The sequence below is a fragment of the Crotalus tigris genome, unplaced genomic scaffold (genome assembly GCF_016545835.1).
Source record: "Crotalus tigris isolate CLP2741 ecotype Arizona unplaced genomic scaffold, ASM1654583v1 scf7180000021573.356075, whole genome shotgun sequence".
NCBI classification, from domain to species: Eukaryota; Metazoa; Chordata; class Lepidosauria; order Squamata; family Viperidae; genus Crotalus; species Crotalus tigris.
This window is the reverse complement of record NW_024098572.1, coordinates 185,710-203,804: the sequence shown is the minus strand read 5'-3', so window position 1 is coordinate 203,804 and position 18,095 is coordinate 185,710. Positions and strand designations below refer to the sequence as shown.

The 18,095-nt window shown below is 48.1% G+C and overlaps 1 protein-coding gene across 6 annotated transcripts in view; it reads right to left on the bottom strand.

Moving 5' to 3' along the window:
• The window catches only part of GDPD5 (glycerophosphodiester phosphodiesterase domain containing 5), a 130,013-nt gene that overhangs the window by 90,871 nt on the left and 21,047 nt on the right, over positions 1-18,095 (bottom strand). The window contains exon 2 of one of the 6 annotated variants that reach the window (XM_039318827.1): positions 4,924-5,039. The exons of the other annotated variants lie outside the window; for them this stretch is intronic. The gene's annotated coding sequence lies outside the window, so the exon portion shown is untranslated. The remainder of the gene's footprint in view (positions 1-4,923; positions 5,040-18,095) is intronic. 6 annotated transcript variants of the gene reach the window in all.

Here is an 18,095-nt window from a genome sequence, read left to right as displayed (position 1 = left end):
GAAGGAAACTCATCAAGGAGAGAAGCAACCTGGAACTAAGGAGGAATTTCCTGACAGTGAGAACAATTAACCAGTGGAACCACCTGCCTCCAGAAGTGGTGAATGCTCCGACACTGGAAGTTTTTAAGAAGAGACTGGACGGCCATTTGTCTGAAATGGTGTAGGGTTTCCTGCCTGAGCAGAGGGTTGGACTAGATGACCTCCAAGGTCCCTTCCAACTTTATCATATTATTATTATCAGGGGGCTGGAAGCTAAAACATAGGAAGAACCGTTGCTGGAATTGGGCAGGTCTAGTTTTGTGAAAATAAGAAATGTGGGGGGAAGTGGTAGGAGTCTTCCAATATTTGAGATGTTCCCCCAAGGAGGAGTGGGTCAACTTATTTTACAATGCACCTGAAGAAGGCAGAACAAGAAACAACGGATGGAAACTCATCAAGGAGAGAAGCCACCTGGAATTAAGGAGAAATTTCCTGACAGTGAGAACAACTGACCAGTGGAACAGCTTGCCACCAGAAGTTGTGGGGGCTCCATCGCTGGAGGTTTTTAAGAAGAGACTGGACAGCTACTTGTCTGGAATGGCCTATAGCAGTGGTTCTCAACCTGTGGGTCGGGACCCCATTTGGGGTCGAACGACCATTTCACGGGGTCGCCAAACAACGCAGTCCGCCATTTTTTCCCCCTTTTCCTTAGCTGTGCTACTCCCTTTTATTCTATGGGCTTTTGAAAGCCAATAGAAGAGACTCTCTTGAATAGAGTCTAATTCTATTGGCTTTCAAAAGCCAATAGGAATGGTCCAGGCTGTCTCTGCCCTGCTGAGCCCGCCAAAAGTCCCATTCTGCAAACGGTGCTGCACCAGTTGAGTAGTCCTCGACTTACGACCGGCTGAGTAGTCCTCGATTTACGACAGGTTGGGGGTCGCGGCATTAAAAAGGTTGAGAACCACTGGCCTATAGTCTCCTGCTTGAGCAGGGGGTTGGACTAAAAGACCTCCAAGGTTCCTTCCAGCTCTCTTTTAATGGATTGATTAACGTGGGTGAAAGTGGCTTCCTCGTTGACTTTGATTGACAGGCGGTCAAAGAACCGTCTATTGTTCGCTGTCTTGTCAGCCAGAAGATCCTGCTCAGATCCCATCTTTATCCATCATTCACGGAACGGTGTTTCTGAATCCCAAACGCATCATGCAAGACTGTTTAAAGGATGGCTGGCCGGATCCTGGTTTAACGCCTTGTCTGAACTCAGCCGGTCTCAGTGCTGTCGGTGGAGCAACATATTAAGTCCAATTTCTAGCTTTCTTCTCAATGAGCAGCACGTTGGCCCCAAAGGGAGCTGGCCAACTGCATAATTTGGATTCAAAGCCTCGAGGTTGTTTTGACGTTTTGCAGACAAGCTCGGCAAATAAACAAATCAGGATTCTGAAACCTACTTCTCTACAGCGTAGCTCTCTTTTTTCATAAAGAAATGCTCTTGGAATACTACGCTTTTCTCAGCTAGAACTCACCGTCTCCTGGTGATTGGCCCAAAGTCACCCAGCTGGCTTTCATGCCTAAGGCGGGACTAGAACTCACTGTCTCCTGGTGATTGGCCCAAAATCACCCAGGTATCTTTCATGGCTGAGGCAGGACTAGAACTCACCATCTCCTGGTGATTGGCCCAAAATCACCCAGATATCTTTCATGGCTAAAGCAGAACTAGAACTCACTGTTTCCTGGTGATCGGCCCAAAGTCACCCAGTTGGCTTTCATGCCTAAGGAGGGACTAGAACTCACCGTCTCCTGGTGATCGGCCCAAAGTCACCCAGTTGGCTTTCATGCCTAAGGCGGGACTAGAACTCACCGTCTCCTGGTGATTGGCCCAAAGTCACCCAGTTGGCTTTCATGCCTAAGGCGGGACTAGAACTCACCGTCTCCTGGTGATCGGCCCAAAATCACCCAGGTATCTTTCATGGTTGAGGCAGGACTAGAATTCTCCGTCTCCTGGTGATTGGCCCAAAATCACCCAGATATCTTTCATGGCTAAAGCAGAACTAGAACTCACTGTCTCCTGGTGATCGGCCCAAAGTCACCCAGTTGGCTTTCATGCCTAAGGTGGGACTAGAACTCACCGTCTCCTGGTGATGGGCCCAAAGTCACCCAGTTGGCTTTCATGCCTAAGGTGGGACTAGAACTCACCGTCTCCTGGTGATGGGCCCAAAGTCACCCAGTTGGCTTTCGTGCCTAAGATGGGACTAGAACTCACTGTCTCCTGGTTATCAGCCCAAGTTACCTAGCTGGCTTTCATAGCTAAGGTGAGACTAGAACTCACCCTCTCCTAGTTATTGACCCAGCCGGCCTTTCATACCTCAGGCGGAACTAAAACTCACCATCTCCTGGAATTTGGTTTTCATGCCCAAGATTGGACTAGAACTCACCGTCTCCTAGTTTCATCTATTCGCTGGTTCAAGAAATAATACAAAGCCAGAAAAAACAGCAGAAGCATCACTATTATCCTTTCATTTGTCCGACGACAACGGAGCCCAGAATTTATGTCGCTAAGTGAGAAATTTGTTCAGCGAGTTTTGCCCCATTTTATGACCGTCCTTGCCACAATTGTTAAGGGAATCACTGCAGTTGTTAAATTAGCAGCACAGGTTGTTAAGTGAACCTGGCTTCCCCCAGTTGATTTTGCTTGTCAGAAGGTCGCAAAAGGGGATCACGTGATGCCGGGGACACTGTGACCGTCATAAGTACGAGTCGGCTTCCAAGCAGCCAAATGCAGATCATGTGACCCTGGGGATGCTGCAATGGTCGTGAAAAACAGCCATCGGTCACTTTTTAAAATGCCGTTGTAACTTTGAAACGTCACTCAATAAACTACTGTGAGTCAGGGACACCTGCAAACAGCCCAATAAATCTCCTGATGAATATTTACAGCGGCACGTGACATGCAGGTAGTCCTCAACGAACACCCACAACCAGGGTCAGCATTTCCGTTGTTAAACAAGGCGGTGGTTAAATGAGCTTTATCCCACGTTATTACAGCTGTTAAACAAATTGCAGCAGTTAAAGTGAGTCGTACAATTCTTTAGCGGCACCCCAGCCGTCGTATGTACAATTTGCCAAGAGCCCAAATTTTGATCACGTAACTGTGAGGATGCTACTACAACAGTTGTAAATGCAAGGACCGGTTGTAAGTCAAGTTTTTCGGGGAGGTGGTGTAAGTTGAAAACAGTGACGAAACAAATGACTGTAGATTGAAGGTTATCTTTATGGTTTTTAAAATGCGTTTATGTGTGTACAAATGACATATATTACACAATGTCTGTCTGTCTCTCTCTTTCTCTCTCTCTCTTTCTCTCTCTCTCTCTTTCTCTCTCTCTCTCTTTCTCTCTCTCTTTCTCTCTCTCTCTCCCCCTCTCTTTCTTTCTCTCTCTCTCTCCCCCTCTCTTTCTCTCTCTCTCTCTCTCTCTCTCTCTCTCTCTCTTTCTTTCTTTCCCTGTCTCTCTCATAAATGGAACAAAGTATGAAGCTCACCCTAGGCAAGCAGGAGAAAGTTTGAAGCTATTAAAAAAAAAAGGCTAAACTAAACGCAGAAGACATCAAAGCCCTCTTAAAAGCAAAAACAATCCCAGCAAATTAATCTTCGAGACAAGAGGCTGTGCAATTTGGGTCCAATTAGCCAGATGTGTTTTGCATGGGTAACCATGACATTTTTTAAAAATACACACGCGCACACGCACTCACCCAAAATCCTATCTGAAGAGCCTATTAAAGGCTGAGATAATTGCACCAAGAAACCACATTTGCCAGTTGTTATGAACTCATTATGAAAACAGAAAACAAAAAACAATGTTTCCTATCTGACACCCGGGAGAATAAAATCAGGATTCCCAAAAATAAATCTTGTTTGCCACCTAGGTTCCAGCTACCACGCTGACAATAAAACTCAATTTAATCCTTACAGAGTTGAAGACCAGTGCAAAATGTAAAGAGAGCTGGCCACATCATCATCATCATCATCATAGTAATAATAATAATAATAATAATGAGGAGGAGGAGGAAGAGAAGGAGGAGGAGGAGGAGAAGGAGAAAGGTTAGTTGAAACAGGAGGAAAAAAGAAAGTAGAAGGGAAGGAGGAGGAGAAGGAGGAGGAGGAGGAAGAGGAGGAGGAAGGAAGAGGAAAAGGGAGAGGAAGAAAAAGAAGGAAGAGGAGGAGGAGGAGGAGAAGGAGAAGGAGGACGAGGAGAGGAAGAGGAAGAAGAAGAAGAGGAGGAGGAGGAGGAGGAGAAGGAGAAGAAGAAGAAGAAGAAGAAGAAGAAGAAGAAGAAGAAGAAGAAGAAGAAGAAGAAGAAGAAGAAGAAGAAGACGAAGAAGAAGAAGAAGAAGAAGAATAAGAAGAAGAAGAAGAAGAAGAAGAAGAAGAAGAAGAAGAAGAAGAAGAAGAAGAAGGAAGAAGAAGAAGAAGAAGAAGAAGAAGAGGAGGAGGAGGAGGAGGAGGAGGAGGAGGAGAAGAAGAAGAAGAAGAAGAAGAAGAAGAAGAAGAAGAAGAAGAAGAAGAAGAAGAAGAAGAAGAAGAAGAAGAAGAAGAAGAAGAACTGGAAGAGGAGGAGGAGGAGGAGGAGGAGGAGGAGGAGGAGAAGGAGAAGAAGAAGAAGAGGAGGAGGAGGAGGAGGAGGAGGAGGAGGAAGAAGAAGAACTGGAAGAGGAGGAGGAGGAGAAGGAGGAGGAGGAGAAGATGATTCTACATTGCCCCAAATTCTCTCCCTAACTTTTCGTGCGCGCACGCGCGTGCGCGTGTGTGTGTGTGTGTGTGTGTGTGTGTGTGTGTGTGGATTCAGGAGCCAAACCTTCCTTTACTCCACACATCCATGGAATTTCTGCCACTTCCTCCGAGGAGAAACGCCTCCGAGAGCCCACCCACCGTAAAGGAAAGAGAAGGGAACCCACCTCTCACTGCTGCTTTTTTTCTCTTGCCCCCCTTCGGCCGCTGGGCATATCTGGAATTTGTGGGTGGGGTAGAAAAACAGGAACCCTCTTTCCAGCGCAGCCTTGAGCAAACATTACTGTAAGGGGATGAATCAATAGAGGAATGTCACACATTAATGACGTGACATTGCGTGAGTCGGCCCAGCCTGTTTGTGTGTGTCATTTTGTGTGGGGGTGTGGGTGTGAAAAGAGGTGAAAAAGTTAACTCACCCCATTTATCTCCACAGATGAAAAAAAGCGACACTTTTTTCCAATGTCATCCTGAGCTGCTCCGTTCCTAAAGTCTTGCCACAGGTAGTCCTCCAATTACGACCACAAAATTTCTGTCGTTCAGCAAGACGGTTGCTAAGTGAGTTTTGCCCCTTTTTGTGACCTTTCTTGGCCCTGTTTTACGACCTGGCTTGCCACAGTTGTGATGGGAATCCCCGCTATTGTTCAGTCAGTCACCCAGTCGTTAAGTGAATCTGGTCGCAAAAAGGGAATCATGTGACACCCTGAGGATGCTGCGATCATCACAAATACCTGTAGCCCTCGATTTATAACCACAACTGAGCCCAAAATTTATGTTGCTCAATGAGATATTTGTTAAGTGAGTTTCGCTCCCGTTTTACGTCCTTTTTTCCCATAGTCGTTAAGCGAATCACTGCAGGTGGTAACTTAGAAACACGGCTAAGTGAATCTGGTCGCAAAAGGGGAATTACGTGACACCCCGGGACGCTGCGACCGTCACAAATACCGGTAGTCCTGGATTTACAACGACAATTGAGCCCAAAAATTTATGTTGCTCAACGAGATATTTGTTAGGTGAGTTTCGCTCTCGTTTTACGACCTTTTTTCCCACAGTCGTTAAGCGAATCAGTGCAGGTGGTAACTTAGAAACACGGTTGTTAAGTGAAGCTGGCTTCCCCGTTGACTTTGCACGTCAGAAGGTCGCAAAAGGGGATCACCTGACCCCGGGGACACTGCGACCGTCATAAATACAAGTCAGTTGCCCAAGCGTCCGAATTTTGATCACATGACCCTGGGGATGCTGCAACGGTTGTTAAGTGTGAAAAACGGTCATGTCAGTTTTTCAGCGCCCTTTTAACTTTGGACGGTCACTAAATGAACTGTTGTAAGTCTGAGGACTGCCTGTAGCCATCTTATGTTTTAAAGCAGTATTTTTTTCAACCTTGGTCACTTTAAGAGAGTTGGACTTCAACTCCCAGAATTCCCCAGCCAGCGTTGAATTCTGGGAGTTGAAGTCCATCTCTTTTAAATGGCCAAGACTGAGGAATATTGTTTAAAAGGAATGCGTCTCAATCTCTTGAGGATGAGGAGAGCAGATTTACAGCAAGGAGACTTAATATTATCATTTGTGCATCCATCTCAAATGATGCTCCGCTCGTCAATTCTGTATAAGGAAGAACCGCAAAGGATTCGCAAGGATATTCAATCGACAAGGCAACTTCTATTTAATCAAAATGCTTTTAAGAAATTGAAAAAGAAGGGGAGGCATTTCTGCATTATTCCACTTAGCCAGCTCCTCTGCCGTGTTTCCTCCTTTTAATAATGTGATTTCTTCCCCCCCCCCCACCGCTCTCTCTCTGTAAAGCAGCATTAAGCCAAAGTTTTAAACTTGGCAGCTGATGGGAAAAAGGGGAAAGGAAGAAAGGGAGGGAAGGAGGGGGGAAGGAGGGGGGAAGGGGGTACAGCTGGATGGAGAGGAAGGAGGGAGGGAAGGAAAGGAAGAGAGAGGGGGAAAGCAATGGATGGAAGGAAGGAAGGGAGAACAAGAAAGAAAGAAAGAAAGAAAGAAAGAAAGAAAGAAAGAAAGAAAGAAAGAAAGAAAGAAGGAAGGAAGGAAGGAAGGAAGGAAGGAAGGAAGGAAGGGAAGGAAGGAAGGAAGGAAGGAAGGAAGGAAGGAAGGAAGGAAGGAAGGAAGGAAAGAAAGAAAGAAGGGAGGGAGGGAGGGAGATGGAGAAAGGAGGTACAGCTGAATGGAATGGAAGGAGTGGGGAAAAGCAAGGAAAGGGAAATAAGAGGAAGGAAGGAAGGAAGGAAGGAAGGAAGGAAGGAAGGAAGGAAGGAAGGAAGGAAGGAAGATGGAAAAAGGAGGTACAGCTGAATGGAATGGAGAATGAAGAATCACTTCTTCCAGGATGTAATCCCCTAGGATTTTCCATTTATTTTCCAGTGAGGAATTTAAGGATTTAAAAAAACAAAAACAAAAGCAAAGTGTAAACAACCCCCAATTAACCTAATTAATACCCTGGTAAAAAAATTAAACTTTAAAGTCGAGAAATTAGCAAGTAAAACAATTCAGAGTTAACAATTAACTTTAAAACTTGTAGGGCTGGCTGGTTCTGTGCCTTGCTCAGCCCTGTGCATGCCCCACTTCCCCATTCCTGGGAAGGAACAATCTGAGGTGCCTCTGAGCAACAGCAGAGTTCCCCACCCCCCCCCACCCAGCCTAGGAAGGAAGGAAGGAAGGAAGGAAGAAAGGAAGGAAGGAGAAAGAAGATACAGCTGAATGGAATGGAAGGAGTGGGGAAAAGCATGTAAGTCCTCGCCTTACAACCACCCCAACATTTAGGTTGCCAAGCGAGACACGTTTGTTAAGCGAGTTTTGTCCCGTTTTACGACCTTTCTTGCCACCGCTATTAAGCGAATCGCTGCACGTGTTAAATTAGCCAGGCGGTCGTTCAACGGATCGGGCTTCCCCATTGACTTTGCCGGTCAGAAAGTCGCCCAAGTGACAGGGATCACGTGACCCTGGGACCACTGCGACCGTCGTAAATAGGAGCCTGTGGCCAAAGAGTCTGAATTTTGAGAACGCGCGAGCGCGATGGTCATTAAGGGTGAAAAACGGCCGCCAATCGCTTCCCCCCCCTCCCGTGACGTTGTAAATTTGAGTGGTCGCTAAATGAACCTCTGTAAGTCGGGGCCCTCCAGGCCCGTTTGGAAAAGGAAGAATTTCGCCCCATTGCAGGGAGCTTGGGGGGGGGGGTAAAACCTCTGAGCCCCAAAACAATATGTTTGGAGGGATTAAAAACAAAGGCCTCATCAAGGCTTTTGCCTCACACCTAAAATAGCTTGCTGGAGTTCTGCCAGAATATAGAAGCAGCTGTATTTATCCCTCTTTCAGACATGGTGCAGTTTCTCTCCCATAAGCTTTCGGTCTGCGATAATTGAAAATCCACAAAAAGGCTCCTGATTTTGCTTCATTTCCACAAGTAACATGCCTGGCAGATCCGAACTACAAGGAGCCAGCTGGATATGCTTCCGTTCAGAGCGAAGCAGGGCATTCAAAAAAACAAAGGACCGTTAAGGAAGCCAGGGTTTTTCCAGGTTTATAATTCTCTGAGGGGTGGACTTTTTATTTCCTAGAATGCCCCAGTCAGCATGGGTGGACTACAGCTCCCAGAATTCTCTCATCAGCCTGAGTGGACTGCAACTTCCAGAATTCCAGTCAGCCTGAGTGGACTGCAACTCCCAGAATTCCCCCATCAGCCTGAGTGGACTTCAACTCCCAGAGCCTGAGTGGACTGCAACTCCCAGAATTCCCTCCTCAGCCTGTGCACTACAACTCCCAGAAATCACCCCTCAGCCTGAGTGGACTATAATTCCCAGAATTTCCCCCTCAGCCTGAGTGGACTACAACTCCCAGAAATCACCCCTCAGCCTGAGTGGACTATAATTCCCAGAATTTCCCCCTCAGCCTGAGTGGACTACAACTCCCAGAAGTCACCCATCAGCCTGAGTGGACTAGAACTCCCAGAATTCCATCAGCCTGAGTGGACTTCAACTCCCAGAATTCCAGTCAGCCTAAGTGGACTATAACTCCAGAATTCCCCCATCAGCCTGAGTGGACTGCAACTCCCAGAATTTCCCCCTCAGCCTGAGTGGACTACAACTCCCAGAAGTCACCCATCAGCCTGAGTGGACTAGAACTCCCAGAATTCCATCAGCCTGAGTGGACTTCAACTCCCAGAATTCCAGTCAGCCTAAGTGGACTATAACTCCAGAATTCCCCCATCAGCCTGAGTGGACTGCAACTCCCAGAATTCCCTCCTCAGCCTGTGGACTACAACTCCCAGAAGTCACCCATCAGCCTGAGTGGACTAGAACTCCCAGAATTCCATCAGCCTGAGTGGACTATAACTCCAGAATTCCCCCGTCAGCCTGAGTGGGCTACAATTTCCAGAATTCCAGTCAGTCTAAGTGGACTACAACTCCCAGAAATCACCCCTCAGCCTGAGTGGACTAGGACTCCCAGAATTCCCCCATCAGCCTGAGTGGACTAGAACTCCCAGAATTCCAGTCAGCCTGAGTGGAAGGAAGGAAGGAAGGAAGGAAGGAAGGAAGGAAGGAAGGAAGGAAGGAAGGAAAAGGGAGGGAGGGAGGGAGGGAGGGAGGGAGGAAAGAAGGAAGGAAAAGAGAGGGAGGAACAAGAGAGAGGAAAGGAAGGAGAGAGAGAGAAGGGAGAAAATGGGGGAGAGTGGAAGGAAGGAGAGAGAGGGGAGGAATGAAAGAAGGAGGGCAGAAAGAAGGAAGAGGAAAGACTGGAAGGACAGGGAAAGGAGGAAGGAGAAGGAAGGGAGAGAATGAAAAGAAGGAGAGAGGGAAGGAAGGAAGGAAGGAAGGAAGGAAGGAAGGAAGGAAGGAAGGAAGGAAGGAGAGTGAAGGAGGAAAGGAGAAGAGGGATAGGAAGGAAGGAGATGGAAGGAAAGAAAAGGAAGGAGAACCAAAAAATAAAGGAAGGAGAGAGAAAGATGGAAGGAAGCAAAAGTGCAGAAAGAAAAAATAAAGAAGAAAAAATGGAGAGGAGGAGGAGGAGAAAGAGGAATTATTCAGATCCTCCTGGAGGAGAATATTTATCTATGCAATTGCCAAGAGTCAAGACTGACCTAGCAGCCCAGCACCAAAATCCATTGCAAATTGTTTTATTTTATTGCTGAATAATTGCCCTGTCAGCGTTTCCTGGAAATTAGCATGCGGCCCAGCCATTAAAAACCTTTAGCGGTTGCTATTAAAACTATAAAAAGAGGAGAAGGGGCAGAACCAGGGAACCTATCAAAGCCGCTGCCATAAATATAACAGCTCCAGAGAGACACCCTCTTTTTATTCATGCGTCCAACCGACAGCAGCAGGCGTGTAATATACACCGAGGGGTGACGGGGCTGGACGGGGTCTGCGTCCGTTTTAAAATTAGAGAGAGGAAGATCGATATCCTGCACGGGGCGGAGGAATCTACGCTTGACAGGACGCTGACGGGTTTTGCAAGTTTGTGCAATAAAAGTTAAGGAGCAAAGCGAAGAAGGGAGCTACGGTTAGATCAGTGCTTCTCAACCTGGGTCGACCATTTCACGGGGGTCGCCAAACAATGCAGTCCGCCATTTTTTCCCCCCTTTTCCTTAGCTGTGCTACTCCCTTTTATTCTATTGGCTTTTGAAAGCCAATAGAATAGACTCTCTTGAATAGAGTCTAATTCTATTGCTTTCAAAAGCCAATAGGAATTGTCCAGGCTGTCTCTGCCCTGCTGAGCCCGCCAAAAGTCCCATTCTGCAAATGGTGCTGCACCAGTTGAGTAGTCCTCGACTTACAACCGGTTGAGTAGTCCTCGACTTACGACCGGTTGGGGGTCGCGGCATTAAAAAGGTTGAGAATCACTGGGTTAGATATAAGAAACAAAACCAAAATGGGAAGATAATTGTTCTACTCCGTTTTGGTCCTCCTCGGGTCCCACCGTGGGTCCAACCATTAGAAAACCTGCATCTTGTTGGTGGTCCGTTTAGCGGAGAGTGAGCAGGGAGATATTTTGAAGGTTTCTCACCTAGAATAGACTTACAATCTAGTCCTCGACTTGCAATCACTAATTTAGCAGCCAACGTTACACCGGGGCTGGGAAAAAAGGGACTTAGGATCAGTCCTCACCCGTAGGGCTGTCATAGCATCCCCCAGGGTCACGGGATAAAAATACAGGCACTTGGCAACCAACATGCAGGAAAGCCGGCTGGGTGACTTTGGGCCAATCACCAGGAGACGGTGAGTTCTAGTCCCGCCTTAGGCATGAAAGCCGGCTGGGTGACTTTGGGCCAATGACTAGGAGACGGTGAGTTCTAGTTTTGCCTTCTGCATGAAAGCCGGCTGGGTGACTTTGGGCCAATCACCAGGAGACGGTGAGTTCTAGTCCTGCCTTAGGCATGAAAGCCGGCTGGGTGACTTTGGGCCAATCACCAGGAGACAGGAAGTTCTAGTCCCGCCTTAGGCATGAAAGCCAGCTGGGAGACTTTGGGCCAATCACCAGGAGATGGTGAGTTCTAGTCCTGCCTTAGGCATGAAAGCCGACTGGGTGACTTTGGGCCAATCACCAGGAGACGGTGAGTTCTAGTCCCGCCTTAGGCATGAAAGCCGACTGGGTGACTTTGGGCCAATCAGCAGGAGACGGTGAGTTCTAGTCCCGCCTTAGGCATGGAAGCCGACTGGGTGACTTTGGGCCAATCACCAGGAGACGGTGAGTTCTAGTCCCGCCTTAGGCATGAAAGCCAACTGGGTGACTTTGGGCCAATCACCAGGAGATGGTGAGTTCTAGTCCCGTCTTAGGCATGAAAGCCAGCTGGGAGACTTTGGGCCAATCACCAGGAGATGGTGAGTTCTAGTCCCGTCTTAGGCATGAAAGCCAGCTGGGTGACTTTGGGCCAATCACCAGGAGACAGGGAGTTCTAGTTTTGCCTTCTGCATGAAAGCCAGTTGGGTGACTTTGGGCCAATCAGCAGGAGACGGTGAGTTCTAGTCCCGCCTTGGGCATGAAAGCCAGCTGGGTGACCTTGGGCCAATGACCAGAAAACAGTGAGTTCTAGTTTTGCCTTCTGCATGAAAGCCGGCTGGGTGACTTTGGGCCAATGACTAGGAGACGGTGAGTTCTAGTCCTGCCTTCTGCATGAAAGCCGGCTGGGTGACTTTGGGCCAATCACCAGGAGACGGTGAGTTCTAGTCCTGCCTTAGGCATGAAAGCCGGCTGGGTGACTTTGGGCCAATCACCAGGAGACAGGAAGTTCTAGTCCCGCCTTAGGCATGAAAGCCAGCTGGGAGACTTTGGGCCAATCACCAGGAGATGGTGAGTTCTAGTCCTGCCTTAGGCATGAAAGCCGACTGGGTGACTTTGGGCCAATCATCAGGAGACGGTGAGTTCTAGTCCCGCCTTAGGCATGAAAGCCGACTGGGTGACTTTGGGCCAATCAGCAGGAGACGGTGAGTTCTAGTCCCACCTTAGGCATGAAAGCCGACTGGGTGACTTTGGGCCAATCACCAGGAGACGGTGAGTTCTAGTCCCGCCTTAGGCATGAAAGCCAACTGGGTGACTTTGGGCCAATCACCAGGAGATGGTGAGTTCTAGTCCCGTCTTAGGCATGAAAGCCAGCTGGGAGACTTTGGGCCAATCACCAGGAGACAGGGAGTTCTAGTTTTGCCTTCTGCATGAAAGCCAGTTGGGTGACTTTGGGCCAATCAGCAGGAGACGGTGAGTTCTAGTCCCGCCTTGGGCATGAAAGCCAGCTGGGTGACCTTGGGCCAATGACCAGAAAACAGTGAGTTCCAGTTTTGCCTTCTGCATGAAAGCCGGCTGGGTGACTTTGGGCCAATGACTAGGAGACGGTGAGTTCTAGTTTTGCCTTCTGCATGAAAGCCAGCTGGGTGACTTTGGGCCAATCACCAGGAGACGGTGAGTTCTAGTTTTGCCCTTTCTTTTGAATAAATCTTTTTAAAGAAAACCAGGCAAATATCATTTGCGAACAGGAGGTTCCATCCACCCCATCTTGTTTTCTTCATCGCTCATTTCTGCTTTCCGGACAAATTCCGTGCCGAAGGAAAACTAATCCCAGTGCCTTTACTTGAAGGAGATGCATCCCATAATCCCAGAGCCGTTTGCTTCTGATTCTTCAGCCATGTCCAAAGGCTTCAAGCTGCTTTTACTAACAGCCACCCATCTGCCAGCTTAAAGAGAATTTCTCCCTGAGCGTGCTTCTCCGTTAATATCCCTTTCCCAGGACATCCGAGACATAAACAGTTTTAGGGTTTAGCTTTCAATGTTCTCTTTCATGGTTCACTGATCCAAAATATCTTTGCTTTCCGAGGAAAAAAATGGGGGGGGGAAGCTGTATATATATTTACCACCTCAATTGAGTCTAACATTTGGGTTGCTGAGTCAGTTGCTAAGTATGCCCCATTTTACGACCTCCTTCCTCCTTTCCTTCTCTCTGTCCTTCTTCTTTCCTTCTTCCCCTCTCTCTTCTTCCTCCCTTCCACTCCCTTCCTTCCCCCTTCCCTCTCTCCCTTCCCTTCTTCCCTCTCTCATGTTCTTCCCTCCCTCTTTTCCTCCCTCCTTCCTTTTGCCCTCTTCCACTAGTTTCCTCCTCCCTCCTTTTCAGCAGATGTAGTCCTTCCTTCTTTTTCTCCTTCCTCCCCTCTCTCTCCTTCCTCCCTTCCACTCCCTTCCTTCCCCCTTCCCTCCTTCCCTCTCTCATGTTCTTCCCTCCCTCCCTCCTTCCTTTTGCCCTCTTCCACTAGTTTCCTCCTTCCTCCCTTTCAGTAGATGTGGTCCTTCCTTCCTTCTTTTTCTCCTTCCTCCCCTCTCTCTCCTTCCTCCCTTCCACTCCCTTCCTTCCCCCTTCCCTCTCTCCCTTCCCTTCTTCCCTCTCTCATGTTCTTCCCTCCCTCTTTTCCTCCCTCCTTCCTTTTGCCCTCTTCCACTAGTTTCCTCCTCCCTCCTTTTCAGCAGATGTGGTCCTTCCTTCCTTTCTTCCTTCCTTCTCTCCCTTCCTTCTTTCCTTCTTTCCTTCCTTCCTCCCTTCTCCTGCTTCTACTCTATTACATTCTGCTAGTTTTGTATGCTTAGTAAAACTTGTGCAATGAAAACATTTTAAAAAAAAACAATCTGGCCCTGAGGGTTTAAATTCTAACCAGGTATATATCATGCCTTTGCTTTATTATTATTATTTTCTAAGCAGTTCTCTTGGACTTTAAGTCCGAGGTGTATATACTGATCTCCAAGCCGAGAGAGAGAGAGAGAGAGAGAGAAAGAGAGAAAGAGAGAAAAAAAGAGAGAGAGAGAGAGAAAGAGAGAGAGAGAGAGAAAGAGAGAGAGAGAAAGAGAAAGAGAGAAAGAAAGAGAGAAAAAGAAAGAGAGAGAGAGGAAGAGAGAGAAAGAGAGAGAGAGAAAGAGAGAAAGAAAGAGAGAGAGAGAGAGAGAGAGAGAGAGAGAGAGAGAGAGAAAGAAAATAACCTTTTTAACTGCTTCGGTGAATTACTGTGAATGAGCGAATTCCTCAATCCAAACTGAGTGCCTTTGCCAACCTCCCAAAGTATAGGACTACAATTTAACAGGATAACAGAGCTGGAAGGGACCTCGGAGGTCATCTAGTCCAGCCCCCTGCTCAAGCAGGAGACCCTACTCCACGTTAGACAAACGGCTGTCCAATCTCATGGATCTTAACCCGGTACACACCCTACGCATTCGTAGACTTGATGGCTTTCCGAAATAAATTCCAAAAAGAACTGGGGGCTGTCAGGGATCGGAGCAGCCAAACTGGAAAATAAATAGCATTATAAATGATTTTCAGCACCTAGCTAGCCAGAACGGCACACCGTTTCTCTCCCGGAAGGGTAAGACAGACAGACACAAACACACACACAAAAGCCTTGCCAAACCCATGACCCCTTTCCAAACGTCGAAACCCAGAATTACCAAAATGCTTGCGTCACAGCCAATCTCGAAAGCTTTCCTCAACAATTTCCAGGGCAATAACAGGATTGCTTCAGGTTCAAAACAAAAATCCATTTTCCATTTCAGGGATCAGTTAAGGGCAACATTGCTCCACGTCTACCAGGAGTTAGAGATGGAGGAAAGAGTACACTTCTCTTTTTTTTTCTTTTTCCTTTTCTTTTTTCTCCAAACTCTGCCAAGATCTTTGCCCCGTGGTTGACAGCAAGCGGAAAGAGGGGGGAAAAAAAACAGCAGAGCATTTGTGGACCTGAACTGTATCGACTTTCTTGAAACGACAGCAAACATTGAGGGCAAAACGATATTCGCTGTACAGTGGGAGAAGAACAGGGCAGCAAAGCTTCTTACCTGTGCTGGAATTTTGAATATGCTTATACAAATAACTCGGCTAGGCCAAGTCCCAAAACGCTAATGAATCCCTGGCGCTCAGACAAATCGGCCATCGACAGACACGTAGGAATAAACAACATCTGCGGGCCTTTTCAAAAAGAGACACAACCGAAGAGCTAAAAAGGAAACAGAAAGAACACAACACCCCTCACCAACAATCAACATGCAGATAAGCAATAGATTTAACGCCAGGATTAAATACTGGACCAGCAATCAAGCAGTAAACAAAACCCCAATCAAGGATCTAACAACTCAGACAAACAATCAAACAGGGGTGGTTTTCTTGCAGACGTTTCATGACCCAACTAGGTAACCTCATCAGTGTTACACGGGAGTGGGGTTTGTGGGGGGGGGGAGGAGGAGGAGGAGGACGACGACAACAACTGGGGTCCTTTGTGTTCTCTGAGCTTGGCAGTTTTCTTGCAGACATTTCATGACCCAACTAGCTGACATCATCAGTGCTAGAAGGGAGTGGGGTTTACAGAGAGGAGGAGGAGGAGGAGGAGGAGGAGGAGGAGGATCCCACCCATCCCTATTAGAGAGGACCTCCCTCAATTCTGGGTGTAGGGGTCCTTGGTGCTCTCTGAGCTTGGTGGTTTCCTTGCAGACGTTTCATTACCAAACTAGGTGACACCATCAGTGCTTGAAGGGAGAGGGGTTTGCTCTCATTTCCTATTCCAGGGCCTTGCCCTGTCAGTGTTGGTGGGAGTGTTCTTTGTGGTGCTTTGTTTGAGGTGTTTACCTTTAGCTTGTTTGGCCATTCCATGAGTGAGGTATTGCCTGCTTGATTGTTGGTTTAATGCAGGGGTAGGCCACCTTGGCTCTTTTATGACTCGTGGACTTCAACTCCCAGAATTCCTCAGCCAGCATGGGGAAACTATGGCCCCTTCATGACTCGTGGACTTCAACTCCCAGAATTCTTGAGCTGGCATGGGGGGAACTATGGCCCCTCCATGACTTGTGGACTTCAACTCCCAGAATTCCTGAGCCAGCATGGCTCAGCTTGGAAACCTCTCCCTTTCCCCTCAGCATGGCTGGCTCAGGAATTCTGGGAGTTGAAGTCCACAAGTCATGAAGGGGCCATAGTTCCCCCCATGCTGGCTCAGGAATTCTGGGAGTTGAAGTCCACCAGTCATGAAGGGGCCAAAGTTTCCCCCACATTGGCTCAGGAATTCTGGGAGTTGAAGTCCACAAGTCATAAAAGAGCCCAGGTTGCCTACCCCTGGTCTAATGCTAATCTTGGTGTCAACCTCTGCTCATCCGGGCACTGATTGTTGGTTAGGAGGTGTTTGGGCCTTTTTGTTCCTTTTTGGGCATGTTGATTGTCTCCTTTGAATGGTATGTACATGTTGTTTATGTCTATGTGCCTGTTGGTGACCCATCATTTCAACCCTAAGCTATAAACATTTTTCTCTATCGGCAACAATCAAACAGTAAACAACCGGTCAGTCAGGGAACCACCACACACTCCCCAACACAGACAGGGCAAGCCTCTTGTATATAAACGGAGAGCAAAACCCCTCCCTTCTAGCACTGATGATGGTACCTAGTTGGGTCAGGAAATGTCAGTAAGAAAATAATCAAGGTCAAACAGCTCCGTGAATGCTGCAGTCCTCCACCTCCTCCTCTCCCTTTCTCCTCTTTCTCCCTTTCACCTCTTCCTCCCCCTTTCTGCTCCTCCTCCTCTCTTTCTTCCCCTCTCCTCCTCCTCCTCCTTTCTCCTTTCTCCCTTTCACCTTTTCCTCCCCTTTTCTGCTCCTCCTCCCCCTCTCTTTTTCCCCCTCCTCCCCCTCCTCTTCCTTTCTCCTCTTTCTCCTTTTCACCTCTTCCCCCCCTTTCTGCTCCTCCTCTTCTCTTCTCTTTCTCCTTTTCTCCTCCTCTTCCTTTCTCCTTTCTCCCTTTCACCGCTTCCTCCCCTTCTCCTCCTCCTCTATCTTTCTCCCCCTCTCCTCCTCCTCCTCTTCCTTTCTCCCTTTCACCTCTTCCTCCCCTTCTGCTCCTCCCTCTCTTCTTTCTCCCTTTTCCCCTCCTCCTTTCCCTTTCTCCCTTTCACCTCTTCCTCCCCCTTTCTTCTCCTCCTCCTCTCTTTCTTCCCCTCTCCTCCTCCTCCTCTCTTCCTTTCTCCTTTCTCCCTTTCACCTCTTCCTCCCCTTCTGCTCCTCCTCCTCTCTTCTCTTTCTCCCTTTTCTCCTCCTCCTCTCTTCTTTCTCCCCCTCTCTTTCTCCTCCTCTTCCTTTCTCCTTTCTCCCTTTCACTTCTTCCTCCCCTTTGCTCCTCTTCCTTCTCCTCTCTCTTTCTCCCTCTCTCCTCCCCCCTCTTCCTTTCACCTCTTCCTCCCCCTTTCTTCTCCTCCTCCTCCTCCTCTCTTTTCTTTCTCCCCCTCTCCTCCTCCTCCTCCCTTCTAGCACTGAACATGTTACCTAGTTGGGTCAGGAAATGTTTGTAAGAAAACAACCAAGCTCAGACAACACCTTGGATCCTGCAGTCCTCCTCCTTTCCCCTTTTCCTCCTCCTTTTCCCTTTCTTCTCTTTCTCCCCCTCTTCTCCTCCTCCCTTTCTCCTCCTCCTCCTCCTCTTCCCTTTCTCCCCCTCCCTTTCTCCTTCTCCATCAACCTTACTGCCTTCTAGCACTGACGATGTTCCCTAGCTGGGTCTGGAAACGTCTGCCGGAAAACCACCGAGCTCAGAGAACACCCAGAAGACCCCCACAAAAGTAGCGCCCTCCGTTAACAGCTCTGTGGGACCTCCAAAACGGCCTTGAGGATTTCAAAGCCGAAACCCACTCCCCAACGTAGAAAGTGCCCCCCCCCTTTGAGAATCGTGCAAGAGACAGCACTTGGCAACTGCTTGCAGGCCCAAAGATCAATTCAACCTCGGCAACCTTTGACCCATCCTTCCTTGGCAGGACCACGGAAGCCCCTTCCCAGCCACTACCCCCCCAGCCCTGCCGTCCCCTTCCACTCAAGGCCATTTCGATTCATTA